Here is a 12,735-nt window from a genome sequence, read left to right as displayed (position 1 = left end):
GTTAATGTTTACTTCCTCTAGAAATAACACCAAATTTCTAGGCATAATTAATTCGGTTTTATGATAAAAATGGCTTTGGTCGTTTGTATTTTGCTAATTATTTTGCATATCTGCCAGGCACAAAAAACATTCTTCTAATTTTGCGTGTGTGAAAAGAAAAAGTAAGCACTGCTATATTATAATTGAAAGGTCTTGTGTTTTCTGTTTGACAATTCTTTACTGTTTCAACATTTTCTAACATGCTTTATAAAGCGCATAAAAGGGGGAACCAGAATAATTTAACTTTTTATTTGCTTAATAAAGAACTTGCACTGCGTCAGTTTACAAATGGGTCTTCATTTAGACACCCATGCTGTCTTCGTACTTGAAAGATATCTTAGAATGAATCTTAAAGTCTAGCGCTACATTCAGGAGCTCTTTTTCGGTAAAATGAGTTACTCTGTGGAGTAAAACTGTTCTGTCTTAAAAGTTTGCACTGACCCTATATCATCTGCATGTAGTCGAGAAAATATATCAAGCATGAAAACGGAATACGGCTCTTTAGTTTGCATTATAAAAATGAGATTTAATTAAGTGTAGAGCCATGCTATCATTGGCCATGTTTTGCAGTGCAAGTAATTTGTTGTAGAATAGCTAGAACCGTATGGGCAAGAAGTTGGTAACGTAGCATTTTTAAGACAAGAATAGATCAAGAAGGACTATGAACGACGAAATTGAGAGTTTAGGATAACTGTTTTAAGATTCACACTATGACTCAGTTCAATTACAGGTCAGCTAAAAAATTGAGCTGTTTTTATTTTCTTAATAATAAAGTTTATTATCGTTTGTCTCACGATGTAGTCACTTGAGTGTAGAACGCGACGTTTCGACTGCTTACTGCTAGTCTTCTTCAGGCGATAAGGTCGACTGATTGCACGGTGCAATCAGTCGACCTTATCGCGTGAAGAAGATCATGAGCAGTAAGCAGTAAGCAGTCGAAACGTCGCGATCTACATCTCAAGTGACTACATCGTGAGACAAACGATAATACACTTTATTATTGCATCTACCACGATGAATAACAACCTTTTCCTCGACATTTATTTTCTTTTTTGTATTATACGAATTTTCTATGCGACTGGCCTCTTACCTACAATATAAAATCGTGAAATAAGATTGTCAAAGCGGCTGTACAGCTAAGTTCGTCCACAAGGAAAGGTAATCAAATCAAGGGTAGACTTGAGAAGGGAGAGGCCACGAAACATTCTTATTTCGTTTACACTAAGCAATGCCCAGCATCATAGAGTGACTTCACTTTAAACTACGGAAAGCAACTCAAAAACAAACTCTGGAAACACGACTTCTAAGACTAACCGTTATTCCTGAATTATTTCCGAGTTCAGTCCTCCCGCGCCCGCATCAGTGCAAACGGCAAAACTACACAAGTTCCTCGTCAAACTTTGAGAAAAACGCGTTTTTGGTTTCACCGTTTGTATCAAACACACAACCAATAATTGTTTGACGTAAAAAAGTTGATTCATCGACGACTTGAACTCTTAACTACATGTCATTGCCAGTGGTTTCTAGAACAAAATAGTGCAAATATGTTACAAGAAGAGCGAAAATGGCTACATAAAACATTGGAAACAAGAGACGAAAACGAAGAAAGGAGACATTTACCTGACGATAAGGATATGGCGAGGAACAGCATAAACGAATGTTGCTTTTTCAAAGGTGAACGAGCCTGTGTCAAATTTACATAACCCGCGAAAGTAAACTATTCGAAAAAAACCGCTGTGGACTGGGCAACCGACCAAGGATTGGTTTTTACACCGTTGAATGCAACCCTCGTGTGTCCAATTAAAAGCAGATTTTGAATTACTGTTCCTTTAAAGAACTGACGATGATCGCCAACCTGTAAACAAGCGGGGAGAATTTTTTTCGATCAGCGATCAATAGCATAATCCATGCGCTTTACCCAACAACAACAACAACAACAATCCTTCATTTAAACATGATTTTGTTTAGAGCAACAGGTTTGCTTGTGGGGTCGTGTATCTAGCAAAAAATGTAAGAAAACATAAAGATGTACAGTGGTAAAAATAATTATAAACGTATATTCATTCACATTGATGAAATTTAAAATCCGTTACGTTCTTGCTTTGAGTTTGAATCGAAGTCACATTGAAGTCTAATTGTATAATGAAAACGTCTTTTCACACTTTAATAATGTTAATAAGAAAAAGAAAGAGAGAGAGAGGAGAAAAAAGAAAAGAAAAAGAGAAAGAGGAGAGAAGAAAAAGGGCGCCAAAGCACAAACTCAATATTTGTAGCCAACTACAAGTTGTTTGAAAGCATTGTTGTTGTTGATTTTAATTTAACAATTTTTTTTTATTTCTTTATTTCTATACATTTACAATTACAGTTACAATCATATTTACTAGACGCACTTCCACTAAAAACAAACAAACAAAAAGATAAATTATAAATAACAAAATAAGAAATTAATTATCAGTAAAACAATACCATAAATAAAAAATACATAAATAGATAAACAAAATAAATAAGTAAAGTACATTATGGAGCCTATTCTTTCTTTTGGCAATTTTTTTCTCTATGTGATAGACTAATTTGATCTTTTCTAAGAAAAGTCTTAACGTTGGTTTACGTTTTATATTTGTAAATAAAAGATTTAGCCACGAGTACTAAGTGTTCAAAATAGCAAAGTCTTTATTGTCATTAAACCCGCCAAACAGAAAATTAATTAGTATTAACGTTTCCAAAGACAGATATGTTTTAATCAACAATTCAAGATGAGAAAGCGAAAGGTTTTCTATAAGAAAACGGAACAACTTATCATTGGTGTATACGAACCGCTCAGTAATTTATATTGGAACTCTCTGATTTTTGTTGCTACTGTGACGGTAAACGGTAAACAATAGACTTTGTTTCCAATTAACCGCAAGTTGGGGACATTTGCTTTTCATCTAAATTTTGAGCAGAGGGAGGAGTTTGATTTTTAGTTTTAAATTAGTTATACAGTAGCTTTGATGTTGCTTTGGACAAATCGACTTTAGTTTCATCTAATTCAATAAAAAGTCTGTCTCCGAACAATGATGGATAGAAATGTTGATTCTTTTGTGACCTTTTTATGGTCTCAACGCAATGGGAATAGCTTCCACAACGCCTATTAACTTAAAATATTGGGTTGGGTGTAAATTTGCTTACAATACTTTTGAACTTTCAAGAAATTTACCCGGGTCAGATAGCAAGTCCCCAATTTGAACGATTCCCTGAGAAAAAAAATGTCTTTCAAAGAGCGATTTTAACAAAATGTTTGTTATTCCAAATGATTTGGTCGATAACATCCTCATAGGAAATGACATTTCTTTATAGTAAACTGAAAAATGAGCTGGGAATTTACGAGTGTCGAAGTCACAGAAAAGAATGAATTTTCTCCCTACGTTACAAAGAAGTTGATCTAAAATGACTTTCCATCTGTTACCATCCCCGAAATATTTCTCTAAAGCCATGAGCCTTTGTTCTGAGATCGCGCACTCGGTGTGAAGAATGTTAAGTCCACCATTTTCAATGTCATTAATAAGCGCAGATCTTTTGATTGATATGTTTGTATAAAAGTTCTTGTTTCATTGCAGAACCACTTCCCAAAGTTAAATTTCTCCAACACCTTTGCCACTTTTTAATGAATCTCCTGCCTTTATCATTCTTTTGTAATGACGTAATCATTGCCTGTTTTAGGGAGGTAAATAATTTCCCGTGGTCGTGAACGAAATTAAGGGAATCTTCAAGGTATTTCCCTAAAAACGTTCAGAAAGCCAAATAAAGTCCCACAGTTAACCCATCATTTGCCAGCGTTTTGTTTCTCTGAAACGTATTTAAGTGGCAGTCCCGCTAAAAGCGGTCCACTCGACTTCGGGACCAAAAATAATTTTCCTTCATTTTTTGTCAGTGAAAAGGGTCTGACACATATACAGAAAAAAGCAATTTAGTATTTTCCTATTCCTTATTTTTGCTTTGCTACGAGCCAAAATTGAATTTTGGCCGAACTGAGGTTGCCGACCGTGATCAGAAAGGTAAAATTCACCGACTTTGTGAACCGTGCTACGTCGCCTAAAATGCAGCTCATGGAATTTCGTTTCCATACGAATTTTAAGGTACATTCATTACTTTGACTGACGAAATATGGAAACTTTTCGAAATATTCTAAGCTTACCAGCGACGCTGGAAGACACCCTACTCCGATACCCTTGATCACCTACCAAAATTTAGCCAAATTTGACGGGGAAAATCTCAAAAGTTGGGTCTAAATGAAGCCTAAAAAGCACATCACAGTAAATTTCATACCTTAATAAACCGTTCTATAAGTTCAAACCGGTGGGTATCTCCTTGGATTGCACGCGAGAACAGATTAAAATCTGCTACAGTCAGTGTGTTTACATAGCCATCGCTCGTGTCAAAGCTCATTTGTATAACCCTAGCACCCGGTGAAAATACATCTTCTTCCGTTCAGGTTCGTTTGTTGACCTTCTGAATAGTGGCAAAAAGCTTCCTTTAATACTTGTGTACACTCTAGATCCAGTTTTGAGGTGAAGGTTACGTTAAAGTTGATCAATTCTCAAGACTTGCGAGACTCCAAAAGTAAATAATGGCGCCGGTCTGCAGAAATTAACCGTAGCCGTCGTCCTGACCCTTCAATAAATTCTGCCGCAGAGGTAGCACTAGGAGAAGAAGAAAATCGTAAGTTTTCATTTACCGTTTAATGGCAACTGAATCCTGTACTACTGCCAAGACTACTGGGAGCTTGAGGGCTATAGGTCCGAATTTGAAAAACAACAACAACGAACACTTGCTGGTTGCATCGCTGGGAAATGAACCTGAATGAACACGACGCGCTTGAATGGAACTATGTTTTGCGATGAATGATGGGCTTTACTTCTGTTTTATGCTTGATGCTTGTCTTTTAGTATCTTGCACAGCGCATAAAATAAACTTCGGGATCCGTTTATCGGGCCGTTTATACAACGAAAGCTGCACCGGCTTCGTCAAAATGTCACACAAATTGTAACGTGACCAATTACCCGGGAGGGGGATACTCCCTATGGGCTATATAGGTATCTGTATGTGAGGCTCCAAAGGGTAAGGTTTTTCAGCCGTTTGGGTCATAAATAGGGTATCGATTTTGGCCATTTTGGTTATAAATTGGGTATGGTTTTAGCACTCTAGTCTTGAATTGCGTATCAGTTTCATCACTGAATAGGACCTAGCAGCAATTAAACAAAAGATGCAATTGAACCCTTTCGCCCGTAGTTCAGCCCACAAGTATTTTTTTTTTTTTCAAGTATTTTTTGCTTGAAATTGAGGTGGATAAAGCCCCCTCCAGCTCCCCCGGCTCCGACGTCCCTGCTGCTGTTGAAAGAAGTTGATAATTATACACCATTTATAACCAAAACGGCCGAAAAACCAGACCCTTTGGGACCGCCCATACCTACATAGCCCATATAAGGGAGTACTTCCTGGGCACCAACGCTTGAGTCCCATACCAGTAAGAGTGCATGTCCCATCACTTAACCATATGTTTCGCGAGGCGGAGAAATCAAAGACAAACTATATTTTTATGGCCAATAATTCTGGTGTCGTCAGAAAAAATGGGAAGGGTAGTAGTCCTATAAACACAAAGTGAGAAATCGACCTCTCAACAGCTGCACGCGCTTCGATATGGACGTTTTTTGGAAGGTTTCTTGGTCCCATCTTTTGATTTTCTTCCATTGTGTTTTCTGTGAAAAACGAACGGCTGATAATGGGAAAGGAAAAGTGAATTTTAGGTCCATTTCTGCTTCCTCTGCCCTCATGTATTAGCAACTCCTTATATTTTCCGAGGAAAGGTAGATAAAAATCGAAAAGGTGCAATGATTGTCGTCGTTCGGTCATGCTGAAAAGATTACACTAGTCCAAAAACTTAATGGACGGCTTTTTCATTATCAATATTGAAATGAGAAAATCTTGCCAAATCTAATGATCGGCGCGCGCGGGGTAGGGGATTTGCCCTCGGCCCCTGGTAATTGGCCCAGGGGGGGTGGGGGGAGGGTACTTCCAGAAAAGTTGAGTGGGGGTGTGAGACCCTCTTCCCAAAACCCTTACCCTCTTTATGACCAAAATCTGCGTTTTTGCTACTTTATTTATGACTTGACTTAAAATTCGATAGCCTATTTATGACCGTTGCGGCTGACACAGTTGCCCTAAACATACGTTATGAAGGGTTTTTGTTGAAGGTCCTATTGATAATGATGAAAAAGTAGCTTCTGCTAAGAAACATACCCAATTCAAGACTAGAGTGCTAAAACCATACCCAATTTATAACCAAAATGGCCAAAATCGATACCCTATTTATGACCCAAACGGCTGAAAAACCTTACCCTTTGGAGCCTCACATACAGATACCTATATAGCCCATAGGGAGTATCCCCCTCCCGGGTAATTGGTCACGTTACAATTTGTGTGACATTTTGACGAAGCCGGTGCAGCTTTCGTTGTATAAACGGCCCGATAAACGGATCCCGAAGTTTATTTTATGCGCTGTGCAAGATACTAAAAGACAAGCATCAAGCATAAAACAGAAGTAAAGCCCATCATTCATCGCAAAACATAGTTCCATTCAAGCGCGTCGTGTTCATTCAGGTTCATTTCCCAGCGATGCAACCAGCAAGTGTTCGTTGTTGTTGTTTTTCAAATTCGGACCTATAGCCCTCAAGCTCCCAGTAGTCTTGGCAGTAGTACAGGATTCAGTTGCCATTAAACGGTAAATGAAAACTTACGATTTTCTTCTTCTCCTAGTGCTACCTCTGCGGCAGAATTTATTGAAGGGTCAGGACGACGGCTACGGTTAATTTCTGCAGACCGGCGCCATTATTTACTTTTGGAGTCTCGCAAGTCTTGAGAATTGATCAACTTTAACGTAACCTTCACCTCAAAACTGGATCTAGAGTGTACACAAGTATTAAAGGAAGCTTTTTGCCACTATTCAGAAGGTCAACAAACGAACCTGAACGGAAGAAGATGTATTTTCACCGGGTGCTAGGGTTATACAAATGAGCTTTGACACGAGCGATGGCTATGTAAACACACTGACTGTAGCAGATTTTAATCTGTTCTCGCGTGCAATCCAAGGAGATACCCACCGGTTTGAACTTATAGAACGGTTTATTAAGGTATGAAATTTACTGTGATGTGCTTTTTAGGCTTCATTTAGACCCAACTTTTGAGATTTTCCCCGTCAAATTTGGCTAAATTTTGGTAGGTGATCAAGGGTATCGGAGTAGGGTGTCTTCCAGCGTCGCTGGTAAGCTTAGAATATTTCGAAAAGTTTCCATATTTCGTCAGTCAGAGTTAAAGTTCGTATGAAAACGAAATTCCGTGAGCTGCATTTTAGGCGACGTAGCACGGTTCACAAAATCGGTGAATTTTACCTTTCTGATCACGGTTGGCAACCTCAGTTCGACCAAAATTCAGTTTTGGCTCATAGCAAAGCAAAAATAAGGAATGGGAAAATAATAAATTGCTTTTTTCTATATGTGTCAAACCCTTTTCACTGACAAAAAATGAAGGAAAATTATTTTTGGTCCCGAAGTCGAGTGGATCGCTTTTAGCGGGACTGCCACTTAAATCTAAATCTAAACATTATTACGTCGGCAACATCCAGAGGACATCACGCCAATTCTGAACCATTAAAATGATAATAAAAACTAAAACTGCAAATAAAACTAATAAAAATTGCAATTAAAAATAACCTAACACAGTTCACTTTTAAAAATAGGGAGAGATTGACTGGTAACAGTTTCTTTTGGAAGTTTTTTCAATTCAGACAATATACAAATAGACAAATTAAAAATATCCTTGTGTCCGAAGGAATGCTTGGTAAAGTTCGAGCCTAGAGAACTTTTATATCCTCTCTCTTATTAGTTTTCTTTTATCAAGTAATCGAGGTATTGAGTTCTCACCCAAGTTATAGGAGCTTTTATCACAAAGTTTTGAATAACAATTATGAAACTCGGTTATTATTTGCTTTGGCTCTGTGGTTTCTTTATCTTTATCCTTAGATAAAAAAAATAATCATCATCTCTATTTACCCTAGGCAATGTTTATAACACAAAGGCTTGTGTGGCCGAACAAACAACTGAAACAAATAATTCAAATCATTTCCTTATGGAAATCTTCTTTTTGCCATTTTCTAAGTTTAAAAAATACTTATTACTTTTCACTCCCTGGTGGTACCAGTTAGCTCTGGATCTTATACTTATTCCGTGGGTAATATAGTCGTAATGGCGATCATATTCTGTTTGAATTATTTATATGTCATTAAGATCCTCAGGTGTTGGATCCCCGTCATATTTTACTTGACACTCTGTTAACGCTATCTTCTAACCTGACCAGCACCGATCTCCGTTCTTTAGCTTCCTTTTTGCTCTAAACAAAGGTTTCATAGCGTATTTTACACTTAATGAAATTCAAAGAACTCTTAGATCCTGTACTTCTCTGTTTTCCTCTATCCACTCTCGACTTCTTTCTTTTATATTGTTCACATATTCTTCGTCTTCGAATAAACGTAAGTCGTGTTTTTTGTTCTCTACGACTGATATGCAGAGTAATGACAGAGAATCAGTCCTAATGGCAGGAGTAATGTCGACATTCTCTGCCTCTTCTTGTTTCCTATTAGTTAATAGCCAGTAAAATAGGCGGAGCCGAATTGCTGGATTTTTCTATCTCCAAGAGACACGTTTAGTACAGTAAAAGCTCGTTGACCTTATTCGGAGCACAGATATTTGCCAAGATAAAAGGTTGACCGCGCGCAAGGTTTATTTCAAATAATATAAGGACCCAATTCATCCTGTTTACATACCTCCAATTCGCAGTCAACTCTTACCTTGACAAGTTTTAAGACACCCCTGCTGTGTTCAGAACCGTGACTAAAAAACAACTCTCCCATCCACTGAGACTTCCAAGCATTCTCCACCTCGGGTGTGCTATATGTTTCTTGTTGAAAAATTATATCAGCTTTGTCTTTCATACATCAGTGAAAAGCGCTTTCCGCTTATCAAATGAACTGATCCCTCAAGCATTTAACGATAAAATCCCAAAATTCGAATTAAGTCTTCTGAATATTGAGAATTGCGTAAATTAGTTGAAAAGGCTCCTGTTTATAATAAAAAGAATTTCAGGCAAAAAAACTTAAAAAATAAGTTGTATGTGGCTTGTACAAAAAAGGGGAAAAACCTAATCTAATTTAACGTTGAAAAAAATACGAAAAGACTGTTTTACAACCATGACACTTACAATAACAATAGGGTATACAAATAAAACAGTAGTCAGCGACGAAAGCTGTCAAGAGCTGATTCCTGTAAATACCGAAAATGATATGACAGTCGCGAAATTTCGGATTTCTTCGTATTTTTCCCAGATAACCTCTATAGTGAGTTGTTTTCGAAAATACCATTCAAAGGCCCTGAAGCGCTTTAGTTTTTTCGAAATCGAGGAAAGTCCGAAAATCGCCATTTCAGCTGCCTGCTGCCGCCGAAAATGGTCGAAAATTGTGCATTTTCTTTTCGCTCGTACAGGTCAACGCGATGATATCTATCAATATACTTTGGGTAGCTCATAGTGCATGTCTTGCTGTTTCTAAAGCATTAATTTGATTAGCAAAAGCTCCAAGTGTTATAATATTTTACGCCGATACAAGTACCTCCATCGAAGCTCGTGAGCGAAAGGGCTAATTTTAGCTAATTTCAATACCATCAAAAGCCCACTGGTACATTGAATTTGAAGTCGAAACTAAAATTTTCTGAAAGCCCATACTCCATATTATGTTGTGTGAAAGTCTCTTCCGCGGCTCGATAAAAGTACCCTGTCGAGAGCAATAAACGTGTGGTACATTTTGAGAAATTCGTCATTCGTGAAACCAACATGGAACTTGGAAAGCTACCTTCATGAAGAACAAAAATAAGAAGCCTTTTTCGTCAATAAAGATGCTTGCAATCTGTTTTTTTTTCTTTTTAGATTGACCACATGATTAACTTTGGCAAACATTAGCAGTTAAATGAAAAAAGACGCTGCTTTCGGTACATTGTAATATTATGCAAAGTTATTTCGATCACCATCGCGTGCATATCGCCCGAAACTGATTTTACTTCCGCCTGCTTTATATTTCTTTCGGAAGGTTACAACTGTAACACCCATTATTCGTTCAATATCGGCAGTTTTTTATGGAAGACCCAAAGCCGAAAAAAAAAAACATTTTGAAACGTAAAACTTGAGTGATCAATCAATCGATTACAGTTGCATTCATCATGTTTGGCGTAAATATTCGAGCACAACCATTTCATGTAAACAGGCACAATCTACTTCAAAAATAACCGTCTCATCGCAGCATTTCTTGAAATCCTGGTCTGAGACCAGGTAATGATAACAAAGCGCGAGCAGTTGGCGAAACCTCATGATTAACTGTCGCAGAGTTGTGGCATAAATATTACGGCAAGATAATTCGACCGTTGTATTTCTTACCCGTGTGCTTGCAATTCTAATGGGTACAATTGCCCCTGTTTTTTACCACCAGATTTATAGATGAATCTTTCGTTTCCTATCATCTAATATGGCACATACCTCTGAATAAAACACATACTGTGACATCATTTTGTTTCGAATCAGTTCCGACAGTCGTCCGCCACTTGCAAAACGTATAAAGCAGCAAGACAGAAAACCACAAATGTTTCTTCGCCAATCGCACTACGCTTTCCAGATTTCTTCCTTACAAAGTTTCCAGACTTCGCTCCCTTTGAAAATTCCACGACTTCGCCATTCTGTTAGCCAGTCCGAATAACTGTCATGGTGTTAGTTGAGTAAGTAGTTGACTTTTGTTTGGTGGTCCCAGTTCAGACAAATCGGCAAACGTGGATTGCGTGACAAACACGTGACAAACGGGCACTTGCGAAGTGAGTGAGACAGCGGCGAGTGAATCCAAACTGTTTACTTGTGCACGTAAGGTAGTTCGCATTGTCAGCCCAACTGAACATTTTGGACGAAATTGTAAGATGTAGGGGGGAAGGGGGTGTTGTTTAATTCTGCAAAAGGACAGAACTCGACGAATCGCAGAGCCGCGGGTCCTGCTATCACGGCATGTCTACGTAGATTAATGGAAAGTATTTCGGCGTTACATCCATCCATCCATCTAGCCAGCCAGCCAGCCAGCCAGCCAGCCAGCCAGCCAATTATTAACTCTCGGATTTCAGAGTAGCTTATGCAGCTAATATCTCCGAGCATTTAACCATCAGATGAGAGATAGACCACCACACCGGGAACTACGTCCCCTACTCTTTTCGATTAGTGTGTGGGTTCTTTTACGTCCCACAGAATTAATTTTGAAGAGTTGTGAGACGGGGCCTACGGTTTATCGTCCTTATCCGAGAAGACTAGAAAGTCTAACCATTTGCAGATATCATTACAAAGGCAGCAATTCGCAGGCGTTCACAAAGGTTGTACAACACACCTTTCCTCTTTACCTTTAAAATACATGTTTGTCGTTTGTGCTTTTTGAATAGAAATGCACCTTTGATAGTGCTTGGATACAAAAAGAGCAAAAGAAGCCTAGAGGGCATAGGATTTTAAATACGCGGTGTGCGTTTAAATACATATTCACCCTTGTTGCTTTCTGCTAAACTATATAAACTATAATATGGGCGCTTTCCATTCGACCAAAACTTCTGAAATTTTCGAAACAGTCATGAATGGTACGGAAATTTCCTGGGAAAGTTCCAGAAAATCCGGAAATTTTTGGTCGAATGGAAAGCGCCCATATATATACCTCCTTAGCCGGGAATTCGGTAGCAGAAAAATCGGACAGTCAGAAGAGCTAAAATTTTCCTTTATTTTACCTTGAGAATTCACAATTATGGACAAAGCGAACTTCTACATCCATAATTAGGCGGTATAAAATTGTTGGCATTATGTATTGTAGCCTTATTTTGCACATTTTAGAGGCAAAAGTAAGAGCGAATGTATGGACTGTCCAGCGGGACAAAAAATTGTGTTATACAGAGAGGAGTCCGCTGTGGAGAGGTGACCGTTAGTGGAGGTTCGACTGTATAGTTTATATAGTTTTAAAAAGAAAGTAACAAAAGTGAATATGTACGTAAATTCTCAACACGTACCCATTTAAGACTAGTGCCTCCTAGGCCTCCTTTTTCCATCCCAGTCATGTCCCCGGTGCATTTCTATACCAAAAGCACAAACAATATACCTGTGTTATAAAGTTGAATAGGAAGGGTATGGTTTTTTATTCACGGTAATAAAGTCGAAACGTTCTACAGCGGTCACGTTGGAAACAGAGGAAAGTGGCTTTTATGGAAAGGTATCAGTAGGGGTGAAGTACAACACCGATATTTTCTTGGGATTCAAGATTTTTATCTTACAAAAAATGCTCAGTGTAACATGTAAATACGTAACACAATTAAAATACATCAATAAGACAGAAACCAAACAGAAATAGAGACCAACGACGCGCGGTATAGATCAAGTTTCGTGACCATGTCCAACAAAAAATAAGGTTTTGTAGACAGTGTTCGTCAGTTGTTAATTAACTGGCCGTTTCAGAGAAGTTATTTTGGCAGTTGGGACAAGTTTTAGTGGCTGTTGCCGTTGTGTAGAGGTAGCTATTCTAGAGAGGTTAAAATAAGAGTGACCGTCCGCCGG

At 38.2% G+C, this 12,735-nt stretch overlaps 1 protein-coding gene across 1 annotated transcript in view; it reads right to left on the bottom strand.

Annotated features, from left to right (window-relative positions):
- The window catches only part of LOC110062958 (uncharacterized), a 53,829-nt gene extending 52,080 nt beyond the window's left edge, over positions 1 to 1,749 (bottom strand). The window contains exons 1-2 of the mRNA XM_089273011.1: positions 1,660 to 1,749; positions 1,354 to 1,562 (exon numbers count right to left, since the gene is read on the bottom strand). The gene's annotated coding sequence lies outside the window, so the exon portion shown is untranslated. The remainder of the gene's footprint in view (positions 1 to 1,353; positions 1,563 to 1,659) is intronic.
- Between the last annotated feature and the right edge of the window lie 10,986 nt (positions 1,750 to 12,735).

The sequence above is a fragment of the Orbicella faveolata genome, unplaced genomic scaffold, assembly GCF_042242905.1.
Source record: "Orbicella faveolata isolate gen_17 unplaced genomic scaffold, um_ofav_v1 contig_35, whole genome shotgun sequence".
Classification (NCBI taxonomy): domain Eukaryota; kingdom Metazoa; phylum Cnidaria; class Anthozoa; order Scleractinia; family Merulinidae; genus Orbicella; species Orbicella faveolata.
This window is presented reverse-complemented; position numbering and strand designations above follow the sequence as displayed.